General features: G+C 45.6%; 1 pseudogene; it reads right to left on the bottom strand.

Annotated features, from left to right (window-relative positions):
• Nucleotides 1-204: 204 nt before the first annotated feature.
• LOC146182830 (uncharacterized) lies at nucleotides 205-14,545 on the bottom strand (annotated as a pseudogene).
• Nucleotides 14,546-16,699: the final 2,154 nt, after the last annotated feature.

The following is a 16,699-nucleotide window of genomic DNA, read 5'->3' as shown; positions in this document are numbered from 1 at the left end:
TGCTGTACCCAAGGATACGGAAAGCGGAAAGCAAGACACCCGTGTGCTGTGCGATGTCAGTGCACGTTAAAGAACCCCAGGTGACCGAAATTTCCGGAGGCCCCCACTACGGCGTCTCTCATAGCTCATAGCCTGAGTCGCTTTGGGACGTAAATCCCATAAATCAACCAATATTAAATGAAAAAATCTGCAAAGAAAGCAACATTATTCCAGCTCCTCAGTACCGCTCAATTCAGTGCTGGACTCTTCAGACGAGCTGTTTGAACTGCCAATGGCTAAAACTATTGGGTCAATTTCGTCATCGAAAATTTTATCCCTTTCCCAGGCTTCATACTCAATGCACTCAGTATGTGCACAAAATTCTTGCCAGCCTTCCTTCGACACATGTGCCAAAGCCTGAGGCAGAAGCTCCTCGACTTCAGCCCAGGTGAAAGCTTTGTTTTTCTTTGCTACGAATCATTTCACCATGTTCCACACGTGCTCAATGGGATCAAACTCGCAATTGTACGGAGGCAGACACAACACTTCGTGGCCATGTTTTGCGGCAAGCGTGTCGATCGCATACACAGTGTGTCCACTCGCAGTTCTTTTGCACAAATCGAGCAACTCAGCTCGTACCATGTCTGTTGACCAGGATATGTCTTTCCTTGTGAGCAATGTCTGAATTTCAATCTTCCGAGTTGATGTCGTTGGTGGCTTTTCGAGCGCAACACTATGGTAAGTGGCATTATCCGTAACAATAATGCTGCTGTTAGGAATGTTTGACAGCAGTTTGCACAAAAACTACTCCTCGAAATGCTTGCCGTCTATCTGGGAGTGGTAATCAGCTGAAGCGCCCTTCTTGGCTCTGAAGAAGTCGGCAGCACCGCTCGCAAAGCCTGTAAGGCTCTGCCTGAACGAGGATCAGGCGGCCTACTTTCCCCGATGGCAAACCTGTTGTCAGGCCCGTAAGAAAGGCATCTTGCGATGACTTGACAGTGCTGTCCTTACACACATGTTACCTAGTGTGACCACCGTTGGCCCACGTCGCATCGAGGTATATGTTACAAATGCACGGGGAGGCAGATAAAAATATCGCCTGAGTTTATGTGTTGCACCACCTGCATGAGGAGGCAGATAAAAATATCGCCTGAGTTTATGTGGTGCACCTGCACGGGGAGGCAGATAAAAATATCGCTTGAGTTTTTGTTGTCAATGTATTCGTCATAGAAATATAAAATAATCGCGTATGCAATTATTACAAACTTTTGAATGGCTATTAGAATATTCTTCAATTCGTCGTTCGAACTGAAGAGTGCATATTCAAAACACAATTTATATTTATAATGTTTTCGAATAATCGGCACCAAGGTGCAGGGACCCGGAGAATTGAACAAAAAGCGAGAAACTAATTCTTCTTTGCAACATCCGCGATTCAGTGTCATCGCTATTTGATTCGTATGTTATGCCATTTTAAAAACAGTATTAATGATTTCACAAAACGAGTGCGTAACGTAAACAGGTGCAATGAAGGTAGGCAAATAATGTAAAAGTCGCTCTCTGAACGATCATTAAAAACGAAGCGCTTACCTCCCTTGGCTCCGGAATGCGTTGATAGCTCTGAGATCGCTTGATGAGTTCGAGAGTTCGCTTCCTTTTTTCAAACTTGATGCCCATATCTTTCCGCAACCTCCACAAAGTGGCTTTGCTCATATCCAGCTAATCGGCACCTCCGTTCACTTCATGCAGGATATTTTCCAAAGTCGGTGTTTGTCTTTCGGCATACGTACGATGCAACTTGAGCCGGATGGCGTTGACCGTAAAGGTGTCGTACTTCACACGGCGAGAGCTGGATATTGCCGCACTTTTCGGTCTTTTTTGCGGTGATTTTACTCTTGTCTTGTTCGCTTCTTTTCTCTTTCTCGTCTTTTGGCTGGTTTAGAATGAATCATTACCAACTCGCCCAGTCGTCAACCTTGTTGGATTAGGACGCCACGCACAGCCTTCTCACGGCAGCGCTTCCTTATGCTTGCGTAGACATTAACAATCACCGCCTTGCAGTCTTTAGAAAACTTTGCGTAGACATTAACAATCACCGCCTTGCAGTCTTTAGAAAACTTTGGAGACTTCACCTCGGGAAAGAGGAGAGCGGGAGATGTTTTCGAAGTCGCAGCGGAGGAAGAAAACAAGCGAATAGGTGACAGCGACGCCATTTTCACAAACTCAAACATGAGAGATCAAGGCCTGTATTCCGAGTTTGCGTCGTTATCGAAAGTGTCGCTATCTCCCCGACGTCGAGTAATCTGATTAGTGGAAACCCCGGAATATGTGGCCACCTCTTCCGGTTCCGTATTGGCAACACCCAGTTCCGGTGTTTCGGCCAATCAGATGACTCGACGTCACGTGAGATAGCGACACTTCGGTAACGACACAAACTCGGAATACGGGCCCAGGTGACCTGCACGCCGGCTCAGCTGCGGAAACCTGATACAGCAGGCTCCGGAGAAAACGAAAAATCTCCGTCACACGGTTCTAGAGAACGCAGAAGAAAAATCAGTCTATTTGTAAAACACTTGCATCGTTCTACTGTAATATCAACCAATGTTCACTTTGGTTATCAATTCATTCTATTTTTATTTTTGACGCACAACTTTATGATGCGTCAGCAAAAATAGCGCAGAGACAGAACAAGGAACAAGCAAGAACACACACACAGCAAGACATGTGTTACCAACAAGCCCAAAGCACCTTAATAGATTATGATGAGGACGAGGATCGCGAACAGGCACCGTATACCATTGGCTTCGTTGACATATAGTACCAAAGAGAGCATAAAGGCTTGGATATATCTCAAGAAGCAAGGATTATACTGCTAGGTGTTCTGTGTACAAGCTGGGACCCAAGGAGCTCGTAGTTTATAATCCCCAGCTCTCATCACTGAAGCGCATGTATTGAGAGAGTAGCCGCTGATCTTTTGATAAGGAGACGTGAAAAAATTATTAACTTCAAAAATCATTTTTTTTTTTACAAACTGTAAATAAACAGCAAGCAATCCGCACTAGGTTAGCGTAGTGCAAATGCATTTGTGTCATAGCGATGAAAGTTTGACCGAAAGTACCGCAATATTTATTTAATTATTTATTTACCTGCAAGGCTATTGCCGTTAAATAGGGTGTCGGTTCATGGCATCATTTAATAAAGTATGAAAACTAAAATATTCATCGATTATTTGTCTGTGATTGTTCAGTCAGTTACTTTACAGATGCTATAATTGATCACTCTAATAAGATACATTTAGCAAGAAGTAATTGTAATCGGTTATTTTTTGCTGTAATATGTACAAGGCTTGTGTGCGTCTGTGTGTGGGGGCGGAAAGGGAACTGAGTTGTGTCAAATATATAGATCATTTAGAGCAAACTTTTTTACCAATGTGATCCACATGTTTTCTTAGTCGGAAGCTACTGAAGGCAGCCGGTATCTAAGAGTAACTCATCGTTTAAAATAATTTTTATGTATCCCCCCTTCCTCCCCGCCCTCAAAAAAAGAACACTCAGAAATAGGCAACAGCGGTGGAACAACTCAAGGAAACCATATATCAAAGTCCGGCACTCGACTTGAGTGAAGCGCAAGGTAAACTGTCTGCGGCACCTTGTGTCCTTTAAATTGACAGTTCAGCTTTCCTCTAAGAATAGGAAAACAAACTTGCAAGAGGCCACTGATATCTGTCAGCCCGAATCGATCACTGTGGAAAGTGACCACGGTATGGGTCCTTGTTCTGATTGTGAGTTTACCGATGGAAATGACTGAATGGATTCTGCCTAGTCGGTGATCGAAAAAGATAACTGCATGCAACCACGGACCGGGCGTAGCGGGTATGACATCAATCGGTTAATTTGGCATCAAATAAATGATGTTGCCACTTTCAGGCGAAGTATTTTACCGCCAGTGGTCGCGGGCGCAGAATCACGGCCCCTTTTTGAGTATGTTTTCGAAATACGTTTGTATATTTTGCCAAGCATGCAAGTGAAAGAAGTGCCTAAGAAGTAATAATCAGAGTTTCACTGTGACCCTTCCACGGGGAAGGTACGAAAGTGATCGATATCTCTGCCGCGCAGATAGAGCTGTCAGCAGCAGGAGAAGTACAAAGAAATAAATGCGACCATCTGCGCCTACACCGCACAAAAGGGTGTGAATCAGTTTGTCAAGCCTCGACGCACCTGCACCGGAGAGGCAGCTGCGCGCGGAAGGAGCTAAATCTGGACCTGGTGAGCACCTGCCCGTCTTTGCATCAATGGCGGCTACTTAGCGGGATAGCAGGGGCAGACGCAAAATCTGGAGCAAACTAATGACTTTGCAAGCCAGGCCGGCCCTCCCCTCTTTGTTTGCAAGCTGAGCAATCTATATATAAATAAACGTTTAACACCAAGTCGAAATGTCCATGCGTGTAGACAGGGCCATTTGCTTTACCTTTGTTTCCGAAGTCTGGTGGGTACAAACCAGTCCAAATACATCCTGATCCGGAATTGAGGTTGATATTGGTTACTCGGCAATAAGCTGCATAAATCAGGCTACATTCTACTTTCGCGTCCGTGCAAGAGCTGTCTGCCTTTGTGCATGATGGAAACATGCATACAAAATCACCGCCGCGGCCATATTAAAACCTTGCAGCAGGACGCCGCTAACGTGGGTGGCGGTTAATACAATGGAGATATTTCTGACGGCTGTTTCATGTTCTGGCATCTACCTTTTAAAGGGTGCTTTCCGAACCAACCCTCAGGTTAAGGTTAAGCAGCGTCATGAACAACAAGCATTAGAAAATGCTTACAGTTATCATTTCACTGAAAACATCCCTCCAGAATAACAACGAAGCATGTGCTAATTTTTGTGCGGCGTCCGCAACTTTGTACAGCGGGAACCGTTAACAGCTAGAAGTCGCAATTTCGCCTGGAAATCGGATTTAACGATAGTTTCAGAACACCTCTTCGGAGTGCAAGAATTCGGTAAAGAGCTTCGTCTATAGACGAGAGGTTGCAGACTATTACTCCTCATACGTTCATTTTGATAGTCTCCAAAAGGTTGCCCTCCATCATCTGCGCTTCTTTTACGTTGTGATAACGTTCTACAAGCCGGAGTGAAAGGGCCCGAGAGATTGGCTACTGTTTGGCCAGTCGCATGCGTCGTTGAGTTGCGCATTCGTTGAGTTGCGCATTCGTCGGTTACAGCATTTCACTGTTGAGACGAAGATCACAGGTTATAACTTCTTCCGAAGTAGCCAATTTTGCTACAACACCAGCGCACTTCAAACGACTCCAGGACGTTGCGAAATCAATCTTCTTCCTCCTACAAAAGGCCACCTCATAACAAGTGCTACTACAACGAAGTACAAGTGTGGTACGAATGAAGACGGTCTGCAACAAGCGGAAAGGAGTCACGAGCTCGGTTTTAAGCCCTTGCCGCGAAATCAATGGTTCGATACTGGAATCCTCTCCATTTCAGCGCTCTTGTTTGCATTACATATTAATACTTATTTCACTTTCATGTGTAAAAAAAAAATTGTTCCTCGATATCTCCTGTAGTAATGCACCGTCGGTTTGGTTTACGTGAGCTCCAGATATGGGCAACTACAGTTCAGTTCAGGCGTTCAGTCGTGTCCGACTCTTCGTGACCCTATGGACCATGTCACGCCACGCTTTCCGGTCTCTCACTATCTTCTTAACATCACATAGCTTCATCTGCAATGCCTCGAGAATGCCATCTAACCATCGCGTTCGCTGCCTACCCCTTCTCCGGCGACCCTCAACCTTTTCCAACATCAAGTCTTTCTCCAGCGACTCCTCTCTTCTCATCAGATGACCAAAGTAGCTGAGCTTTAACTTTAGAATTTGACCCTCCAATGAGCAGTCAGGGTTTATGGTCGACAATATCGACTGATTTGATCTCCTGGCAGTCCAAGGAACTCTTAAGAGTCTTCGCCAGCCCCACAATTCAAACGCGTCAATTCTTCGGCGGTCAGCCTTTTTCACAGTCCAACTCTCGCATCCATACATCACAACTGGAAAGACCATAGCACGGGTTATACGGATCTTGGTTGGCAGACTAATGTCTCTGCTCTTTACTAGGCGGTCAAGGCTAACCATTGCTCTCTTTCCCAGAAGCAGGCGTCTCCTAATTTCATGGCTGCAGTCTCCTTCCGAGGTAATCTTGGCGCCCAAGAACAGAAAATCTGTCACAGCTTCCACTTCTTGTCCATTGATGCTCCAGGACTTGATAGGGCAAGACGCCATGATCTTCGTCTTTTTAATGTTCAGTTTAAGCCCAAACTTCTCACTCTCTTCTTGCACGCGCATCAGAAGTCTCTTGAGTTCCACTTCACTTTCTGCCATTAAAGTGGTATCATCCGCATATCTAAGGTTGTTGATACGTTTTCCAGCAATCTTCACTCCAGCTGAAGACTCGTCCAGACCGGCCTTCCTCATGATGCACTCTGCATATAGGTTAAATAGGCAGGGCGACAGTATGCAGCCTTGCCTCACCCCTTTCTCAATCGGAAACCAATCAGTAAGACCATGCCCAGTTCTGACTGTGGCCTCTTGCCCTTCATAAAGGTTCCTGAGGAGACAGATGAGGTGAATTGGAACTCCCATCTCTTGGGGAGCTTGCCACAATCTGCTGTGATCTACGCAGTCAAACGCTTTCGCATAATCAATAAAGCAGAAGTAAATGGGTCTCTGGAACTCTCTTGCTTTTTCCATGACCCAGCGAAGGTTGGCAATTTGGTCTCTAGTTCCTCTGCCCTTGCGAAACCCAGCTTGCACGTCCGGAAGCTCCCGAACCACATACTGCTGCAGCCTACCTTGCAGGATTTTTAACATCACCTTGCTAGCATGCGAAATAAGCGCGATCGTGCGGTAGTTGGAACAATCCTTGGCACTGCCTTTCTTTGGAATGGGGATGTAAACTGACCTCCTCCAATCCTGTGGCCACTGCAGGGTTGTCCAAATCTTTTGACATAATGTATGCAGTGTGTTAACAGCGTCGTGGTTGAGGTTTTGAAGCAACTCAGCTGGAATACCATCAATTCCGCTTGCTTTGTTCTTAGCAAGGCTGGCTAAGGCCCATTCAACTTCACTCTTCAGGATGCCCGGCTCGAGATCAGTAATCACAACCGTCCTATGTTGGGTTTGCACATCCGGGTCCTTCTTGTACAGTTCTTCTGTGTATTCCTGCCACCTCTTCTTTATCTCTGAGGCTTCAGTGAGGTCCTTGCCTCGTTTGTCCTTTATCACGCCCAGCTTAGCACAGAAGCTTCCTTTGATATCTTTGATTGTCTTATACAGAGCTCTTGTGTTCCTTAATTGGCTGTTGTCCTCAACTGCTTGACACTGTATGTTCAGGAAGGCATTCTTATCTCTCCTTGCTATTTTCTGAAAATCCGCATTGAGAACCTTGTATCTTTCTCTTTCCCCCATACCTTTTGCCATCCTCCTTTCCTCAGCTATTTGCAAAGCCTCTTCAGATAACCAGTTTGCTTTTTTGCATTTCTTTTGCTTTGGAACTACCTTAGTAGCAACTTCTTGTATTATATCACGAACATCAGTCCTCATCTCTTCGGGCTCTTTGTCTTCTAGATCTAATTCTTGAAATCGATTCCTCACTTCCACAGCATATTCTAATGGAATCTGATCCAGATCATACTTGAAAGGCCTTCTAGTTTTCTGCGTTTTCCTCAATCGAAGCTTAATTTTGGCAACAAGAAGCTGATGATCGGTGCCACAATCGGCCCCAGGCCTTGTTTTTACTGCTTGTATAGCGCTTCTCCATCTCTGCCGGCAAATAATATAATCGATCTGATTCCTGTACAGACCGTCCGGTGAAATCCATGTGTACAGGCGCCTCTTGTGCTGTTGAAAATGAGTATTCGCTATGGTCAGGTTGTTTTCTTGACAGAACTCTACTAGCCTCTGCCCAGCTTCATTTGGCTCACCAAGACCGAACTTGCCTGTAATTCCGGATATTTCTTCACTCCCGACCTTAGCATTCCAGTCTCCTATGAGAAAAACGACGTCTGATGATGGGGTGCGGTCTAAAAGGCATTGTAGGTCCGCATAAAATCTCTCAACGTCAGCTTCTTCAGCAGCAGTGGTCGGTGCATAGACTTGGATAACTGTTATGTTGAAAGGGTGACCTTGGATCCGAAGTGAAATCATTCGGTCGTTTTTGGGGTTGTACCCTAGCACTGCTTTGCCCATTCTTCTGTTTACTATGAGAGCGACCCCATTCCTTCTCTTGGATTCGTGCCCACAATAAAAGACATAATGGTCGCCGGAGTTAAATTCTCCCATTCCGGTCCACTTGAGCTCGCTGATACCCAAGATATCAATGTTCAATCTGTCCATTTCTCGCTTGACGATATCCAGTTTACCTTGCGTCATAGATCTTACATTCCATGTTGCTATGTGATATATCTCCTTGCAACATCGGACTTTCCGGTCGCTTCCCGACACATCCACAACTGAGCGTCCTTTTGGCTTTAGCCCAGCCGCTTCATTCGTCCTGGAGCTACTAGGAATCGCCCTTTGTTCATCCCCAGTAACATGTGGGACGCCTTCCAACCTGGGGGGCTCATCTTCAGGCGCCATATCGATAATGGTATTGTGACTGGCCATAGGGTTTTCTTGGCAGGAAATACTCGAGTGGGTTGCCATTACCTTCTCCAGTGAATCACATTTTGTCAGAACTCTCTGCCGTGACCTGTCTATCTTGGGTGGCCCTACACAGCAGAGCTCACGACTTCATCAAGTTTCGCAAGCCCCTCCGCCACGACAAGGCAGTGATCCATGAATGGGCAACTACACAACTCGCTAAATACGGAGTTAATCGTTATAGGTTTGACGACACTGTGAGTACCAGGTATACACCAAACGTTTCCAGCATTCGATGCAATTTTTTTTTTTTCGAAAGTCCTGAAAGATAGGCCGGTGCCGTCTGCGCAGGGGAACTTTACGACTTTACCGCGAGTGGGACAATATTTGTCATGAAGTGGAAATAAACTACTATTAGTTAAATGCATTTTTTTATTTTTTTAAAACATTTGATTCTCGCAGAGCAGCATTGTACACAGCTACTGGAGACTGCGAACCTCCTAACGCGAGCTGAGAATCTCACCCTGGTTAGAGATGCGTAGCTCCAAAAATACGCTTTTGAACCCTTATTAGGCTTGCTTTCCTACGTTCCGTATTGACGAAATGGTGTAACTTGAACATTTATTGCATCAGATATTTATGCAGTTAATGCATTTCAAGATGGGAAAGCTTTTTACGTTTCCATGCCAACACCATGCGCAATTGCGCAATTTGATGAATGTGCAATGCCCGAAAACCAACATAAGAAGCGTTCGATGGCTTTTTCTTCTGGGTATCTCGAACCGCACTGCCGCTTTATATATTTTTTTAAATGGGCTCTCTTTTCATGTGGACAATTTTCAATGTTATATTATAATATTTTGCCCTAAACTAAAACAAAAAATTAGAAATGTTTTAGTTTCGGATAATTATTTCTCTTGTATTTGCACCCTGTCAAGTGAATAACTCTCGTCATTCTGTACATTACACGTGTACAAAGTACACAGGCGGATTTTTCACAAATACTTTGAAACTGAGTACTTCAGCGTGCATAGCGAGAAATTACTGAATATACTGTGTTTCAAGCCCAGGAAATCAAAACAAGAGCTTCTACAGGGCGGCTCACGTTGCCTGAACCAAGGGTAAAAAAAAAAGGAGCTGTTCACCAAAGCCGCGTGGAACCTATATATCATTTCCTGTCATATGGTGCTCATTGTAGATTTATTTCCCTTAATGATATTATTAGCTGAGGTTAATTATTATTATCATCATCATCAGCCCGACTATACCCACTGCAGGGCGAATGCCTCTCCCATATTTCGCCAATTAACCCGGTTCTGTGCTAGCTGCATCCACTTGACCCCTGCGAACTTCTTAATATCATCCGCCCACCTAACTTTCTGCCGCCCCCTGCTACGCTTTCCTTCCCTTGGAATCCAGTTTGTTACCCTCAGCGACCATCGGTTATCATCTCTTCGCACTACATGTCCTGCCCATGTCCATTTCTTCTTCTTAATTTCCACTAGAATGTCGGTAACTTGAGTTATTTCTCTGACCCACTCTGCACGCTTTCTATCTCTTAATGTTACCCCTACCATATTTCGTTCCATAGCCCTCTGGGTTGTCCGCAACTTAAGTAAAACTCTCTTGGTTAGCCTCCACGTTTCAGCCCCATAGGTGAGTACAGGCAAGATGCAACTGTTGTATACTTTCCTCTTGAGCGATACCGGTAAGCTGCTAGTCATAATCTGCGAGTGCTTGCCAAATGCGCTCCATCCCAATCTTATTCTTCTTGTTATCTGAGAATTAGCTTTCTGATTATTACAGATAACTGTCTGGCTGCAATCAGAGACTTATAGCCGCTTCTGTAGCGGATTGCATGGCAGTGCAAACGAGACAGAGGTCTTTGAGTACTAGCTGGCATTGCCTGACGTCACTGGAAAGTGTTTTATAGCACGGAGTTTTCGAAAACGCTGCTTTTGGCGCGAGGCAGGCAAGATTTGGCTTGATATAGCACTGAGGACAATCGTGTTTTTTAAATTCAAACAACTGGCGTGACCACAACGTCAAGCTACTATTCTAATGGCCACCAGGTACGTAGCTGTAATAGTTAAGCAGCTAATTAACAGAAATTAGCGAACCAGTTTACTAGTTAATTTGACTGGCCTCTTTCCTGACGTCCACCAAAAATTGATATTATGGGGCTACAGAAGCCGTTTTCATGCCTCAAAGAGCCTGAACTTAAAATCAGTGGTCGACTTCCCTGAAGTACCTGTTATGTCAGGTGGTTTTGCCTGTAATGTAGTAACTTCCAAATGGATGTTAATGAGTGCGTGAGAGACAATAGAGGCGAAAAATATGGAAATCAATTAAGCGAGCACGCGAAGGAGGAGCCGCAGACGAAAACCACAGACGCTGTCTCCTCATACTCTAAACGGTGGAGCTGAAGTGTCCCCTCTAACCCCCCTCCCCCTCCCTCCCCCTTTTTTTTGCACCGAAAGCTTATTGCCGTATCATTTTAATGCGTCCTACCGAACAATGAACAGGCATTTCATTTTCGTTTTTTACGGTCAGGTACATGAGCGCTCATACGACTATCTCGTACTTCCCTGTCAGCGGTTTCATCGTGTCCAATTATCTATGGCACTTGCATAACCTCTCGCAATGCTAGTGCAACGCACCTCCACTGCTGCGCTGCACACATCTAGTATATGTGCGACAACGTTCGAAGCAGGAATGGCTGACATCCACCCATTTGGGATCGCGAAGAGAGGAGGGAGCTAGATAAATTCACAGTATTTTGATGCAAGCTCACGACGAAATACAAGTTGCGGAGGGCACATTCAGGTTACTTGCGTGCTGTGAAGGCAAAATCATTAAATCCTTTTTAATTCATCGACTAATCGACTGTAATTCGTAGTAATCAGCCATAAATAATTTCAATCCAACTTCATCCACCACAATCTAGCCTAATACAAGATAATCAGCAACAATCTACCTGAAGTTACCCTGACTCAACTGATCCCAACGTAATCTACCAGAAACCCCATCCATTTGCAGAAATTCACCTCAATATACCCGTTTCAACTTCACTCAATGTTATATCTACACTCTTAATCCACCAGGATGCCTCAATCCACGGAATCGAACTCAAACCTGCACAACATGTTTCATGCATGTCTTAATCACCCACTCCTGATATAGCGCTCCATTGCGCTGCAGTATGTATGTAAAAATAAATAAATTAATTAACCTCCGTACCACCCTACATACTAAAACTCAGTGCACTCCGCTCTAAATCAACCAGAGCCCACCCTTCATCCACAGCAATCCTATTTAAGGACACATAACACATCGTAATTAAGATTATTTGTTTTTGCATTCTTATGAGGTGATGTGGACCAAGAGGCCCTTTCAAATTTGGCATTGGTTCCTAATTGGTTCCCGGAGGATGACGTCACAGCCCTTCCTTACCAATCTGAGGTTTTGCGATCACTTCTGGCACACAGCAAAATTGGGTTTCGCTGCCGATTAGCCAGGTGACGCTTTCTCCTTAAAAAAGTATTGATGCTCAATGCAGCGAGGTGGCTTCTGCGGAGTGAGCCTATGCTTTTAATTCCCACGACTCGTGGGCCTGCTCGGTGACACGACACAACAATGAAACGTTTTCCCGTGCTTTCTTCTATTAAAAAAAATTGCTGGTATCCACTGCGCAATTGTAACCCGTTTCATGTGGTCATAAAATGACTTATCCGCCGCTGCGATCTGGCGCGGCACTGCCAAGCCCCGTCAACTACACTCAACATGAGGATACAGCAGTGGAACCGACATAAACATCGAAAGTGCGAGAGAAGACAGTTCGTCGAGCGCAGCATGTGTCAAGCAAATGTTTTCGGCTTCCGATTGTCGCAGTGACTATCTTTCAATCTGCAAATTATATCACGTCTCAGGCCCCCTAAAATAACCAACTACTCTCCCTCACAAAAACAAATAACAGCTACCCTCGACACTAGTCACGTTAGGATTAAATAATATAATATTATGTATATATATATATATATATATATATATATATAGCCACTTTCACACCCATAACTTACCGATTTACAACTTGCCGAGTATCCTGCCGATTTACTTTCATATCTTATGCGAAGTTGTCAAGATCAACATGGAAAAAATAAATCATAGAGCGAGTAAGTAGGCGTCGACAGCCGACATTCAGCGGAGCCGATTGACACTGTTTGCACCGAAAGATGCCTTTGCAAATGAATGTTGGAACAAGGCCGAGAAACTAGGTGAAAGGAAGAAAAATCTCGAAAAGTAAAGGCAGCCTGTAGATGCAGCCTGAAGTTGCAAGAACAACCCGAAAAAAAAAAATTGCCGCCACCATCTGATGGACGTTGAAGTGCAACAAAATTAGCTCATGAGTATTTTAGTGATTGCAGCATTTAAGATAACAGCATGCTCTGAACCATGATTCTGTGTACGTTTTACATTTCTTTATTCATCTTTTGATATCAAGTCAAACTCACGATTGCGCCTTTTTTTTTTTTTTTTCAAACACTGAAATAATCACTTTCAACACTTGGCATCGAGTAAAGCGCCATTTATGGGGCATCGGAAGAACCTGGATTTCGCCACTCCATAATAATACAGATTTATTGTCCATCGCAACCTCATTTGATATACATCTCGTTGAGGCGAATCGTTTGGTACTACCCGCATGTGCCTACGACCAGCGGTTCCCAAGCTGCGTACCCTGCCTTCCAACACGAGTTGTGACCATTTAGACCGCCAAAGGTAGAAGGTACGACTACCACATCATAGCAATAGTAAATTTAAACTAGCAAGTTTACGCGTACGAACCCAAATAATTGTCAGACAGCACTCCGGTCTCCCTGCCTCCAACAACGGGTCCACAATTTAACCGAATGATGAATACAAACGGTGCCGGACAATGTATATATATATATATATATATATATATATATATATATATATATATATATATATATATATATATATATATATATGTATATATATATATATATATGTATATATATATATATATGTATATATATATATATATATATATATATATATATATATATATATATATATATATATTATCACGAATGCCTTCAGCCTAACAACTTGGTGGAGTTGCTGAGTGCGACCGACCTCGTCAGCGGCTCTACCACTCGTATCTCGCCGGAGTCGACGCCTTCCCGGTTAGCCTCCCTCCATTCCTGAGACGTTCCTGGACGGAGACACCGCGCCAAGGTCAGCATCGAGCACCTTGTCCCGCCGCGGTGGCGCAGTGGTTACGGCGCTCGACTACTGTTCCCAAAAACGCGGGATCAAACTCCGGCCTCGGCGGCCGCTTTTCAATGGAGACGAAAAGCAAAGGCGCCCGTGTGCTGTGCGATGTCAGTACACGTTAAATAACCCCAAGTGGTCGAAATTTCCGGAGTCCTCCACTACGGCGTCTCTCATAGCCTGAGTTGCTTTGGGACATTAAACCCAACAAACCAAACCAGCATCGAGCACCTTCTGGCCACATTATCGCGAGCCCCGATCCTTCGTGGGCCCTGCTTGTGAGGATGTGGACGAATGACTGACGCACTGTCAGCGCGTCAGCTGATATAGCAATTGGGGCGCGACCGCCCAACTTCTCAACACGCACGCACGGCTCTTACGTGGTACTAAAACCATGAAGACTCCTTTACGTCTTGAAGACGTTTTGTAGAAGAACTCAGCAAGTGTTTCGGTGAAACCACTGCAAAGAAGTGTGTAGAACAGACACTGACTTACCGAGCACGGTTTCCTGGAAAGGCCTGCACCCAGTACTTCGAGGCGGTCCTGAAACTTTGCAAATTCGCTCCACTGCTCATGTCCGACGAGGAAAAGGTCGGCCACTTGCTGAAAGGCTTCGCCGAGGACATCTACACTTACCTGATCACTAAATAGAGCCTGGCATCGGTATCGTACGTGATCGAGCATTGCCGCACGTTTGAAAACCTTGAGATGCGGAGGGTTGCTCTGAAGTTTCGTCGCTTGGCTACTGTACATCCTTACGGTGGCAGCCATTGACTCCACATCCACCAGTGATCTTGCCGCTACTACTCGTCACACTGAGCAACGAGCTCACCCGTTGGCAAGATCTAACCTGACGTCCCATTGAACAGCTATCTACGTCTCACACAGCCTCAGCCCCTGTCTGTCAAAGCAGCGGACTATAGTGAGTACCAGGTGCGCCAGTAGTCCCAAAACTGCCTATCTTGCCATACTCCACGATCGCACCACGAAGCCCATGTGCGCTCTAACGAGTCGCAGCCAGTCAACTTCGAGGCGGACGTGACATCTAATGCCTTCCATATGGGTCCTAACAGCGCTGATATCTTCCCAAGGCGAACTTCTGTCCGTCCTTGGTTTGCTACCGGTGTGGTAATATTGGTCACATCTCACGGTTTTGCCATTGTCGCCGCTCACCTCGCCACTGCACCACTACCTATGGTGCAGAACCAGGCTACCCGCAGCAGTATCTTCCCCATCGCCTTTTTTCCACTCAACCGCTGCACCGAACCATTCCCAGGACAGCATGAGGACCCCTTCTCCGGCAGTGGATAGCGGCGTGACTTCTCCTCCTGCATTCCGCACATGCCAGTCTCCATCGCCATGCCGGAGCTCATCACTTCATCCGGAAAAGTAGTCAGCGCGACCGATGGAGGTGAGGTCGCTAAAAGTCTGATGTGTACTAACGTATCTCGGCCTGTTTTAATGCTCAACAACAAAGTTAACGTGTCTGTTGATGGTGTAGTCACATATCGGCTCTTGTTCATACATGGTGCGAATGTTTCAAATGAGTTTAGGATATTGCCAGGGGGCGCTCGCAGCGAAAGACGTTGAAGTGGCGCTCGGAGAAAGAGGACGAAGTGAATCGGCTCCGGACTAGAAGGACGTACCTAAAGCTTGGACCTTATAATTCCACCTGCACCGGCTCTGATAGCCTAGCCCTAGTCGCCAATATCGTGACAAATCTGGTGGAGGTGCGGGGTAAAGTCTTGCGGCGCCTCAGCGGCGTTAACTATGAGGTCCTCCCAGATGGCCCAGAGCAGAGAGGCCGTCGGCTACCTCGTCCAGAGACAGTTCATGTCCTACGCATGAAGCCGTATTTTACGCGGTAACTGAAAGACGGCATCTGCAAACTTTTTTTTTTCGTTTGCTTTTGCCCACCTGTGTGCACGTGTGCCGTGTGCGTCGCGCTTAAGGAGGGAGGAATGCCAGGGGGCGCTCGCAGCGAAAGACGTTGAAGTGGCGCTCGGAGAAAGAGGACGAAGTGAATCGGCTCCGGACTAGAAGGACGTACCTAAAGCTTGGACCTTATAATTCCACCTGCACCGGCTCTGATAGCCTAGCCCTAGTCGCCAATATCGTGACAATATTAACAATTGCTAAGAAGCAAAGTGATGTTCCAGTATGCCCCTACTTCAACATTCTATGGAGTAAGTGGTAAATCGTTGCAGCCTTTGAGCAGGTAAGAAGTCAAACTGGCCGATCAGAAGTTTTCTACCGGAATTTATTGTTATTGCCCGTTCCACCTATGATGTGATTTTAGTCTCGGACTTTTTGAAAATGTGTGGCGCTACCGTTGACTGCCGAAGTGGGGCGGTTTATTTTGAGCACACACTTATGCCGAATCTATTAGAAAGCTCGTGCGATGCGGAATCTGTAGCGTCTCCGAAGACACAGTCGTACCATCGTATACTGCAGTGTGCATCCCAGTTGACCCATCGTCTCTCAATTATGACACCTTTGAAGCTCTAGTGCGGCCTATTTATTCGGCGCGTGTTAAAAGGAGTGTACTTGTCTCTCGTTGTTTAATTTCTCTGGTGAATGGTCGTGCGTGGTTGCGGGCAATCAAATCCTCCCCTGAGCCCACTGTTCTGCCAGCTGGATTGAAGCTTGCCTCCTGTAGACATAATATGCCCTCCCCTGTGGCATCGGTCGGAGTCGCTTCAACCGAACCTCTTCCACCTTCGTCACCAGAATCGACAATTGCTCGCAAGGTGAACACCAGCCTCATCAGTACTTAACGC

Source organism: Amblyomma maculatum, chromosome 7, assembly GCF_055883805.1.
Source record: "Amblyomma maculatum isolate TAMU_Amacu chromosome 7, ASM5588380v1, whole genome shotgun sequence".
Lineage (NCBI taxonomy): Eukaryota > Metazoa > Arthropoda > Arachnida > Ixodida > Ixodidae > Amblyomma > Amblyomma maculatum.
This window is presented reverse-complemented; position numbering and strand designations above follow the sequence as displayed.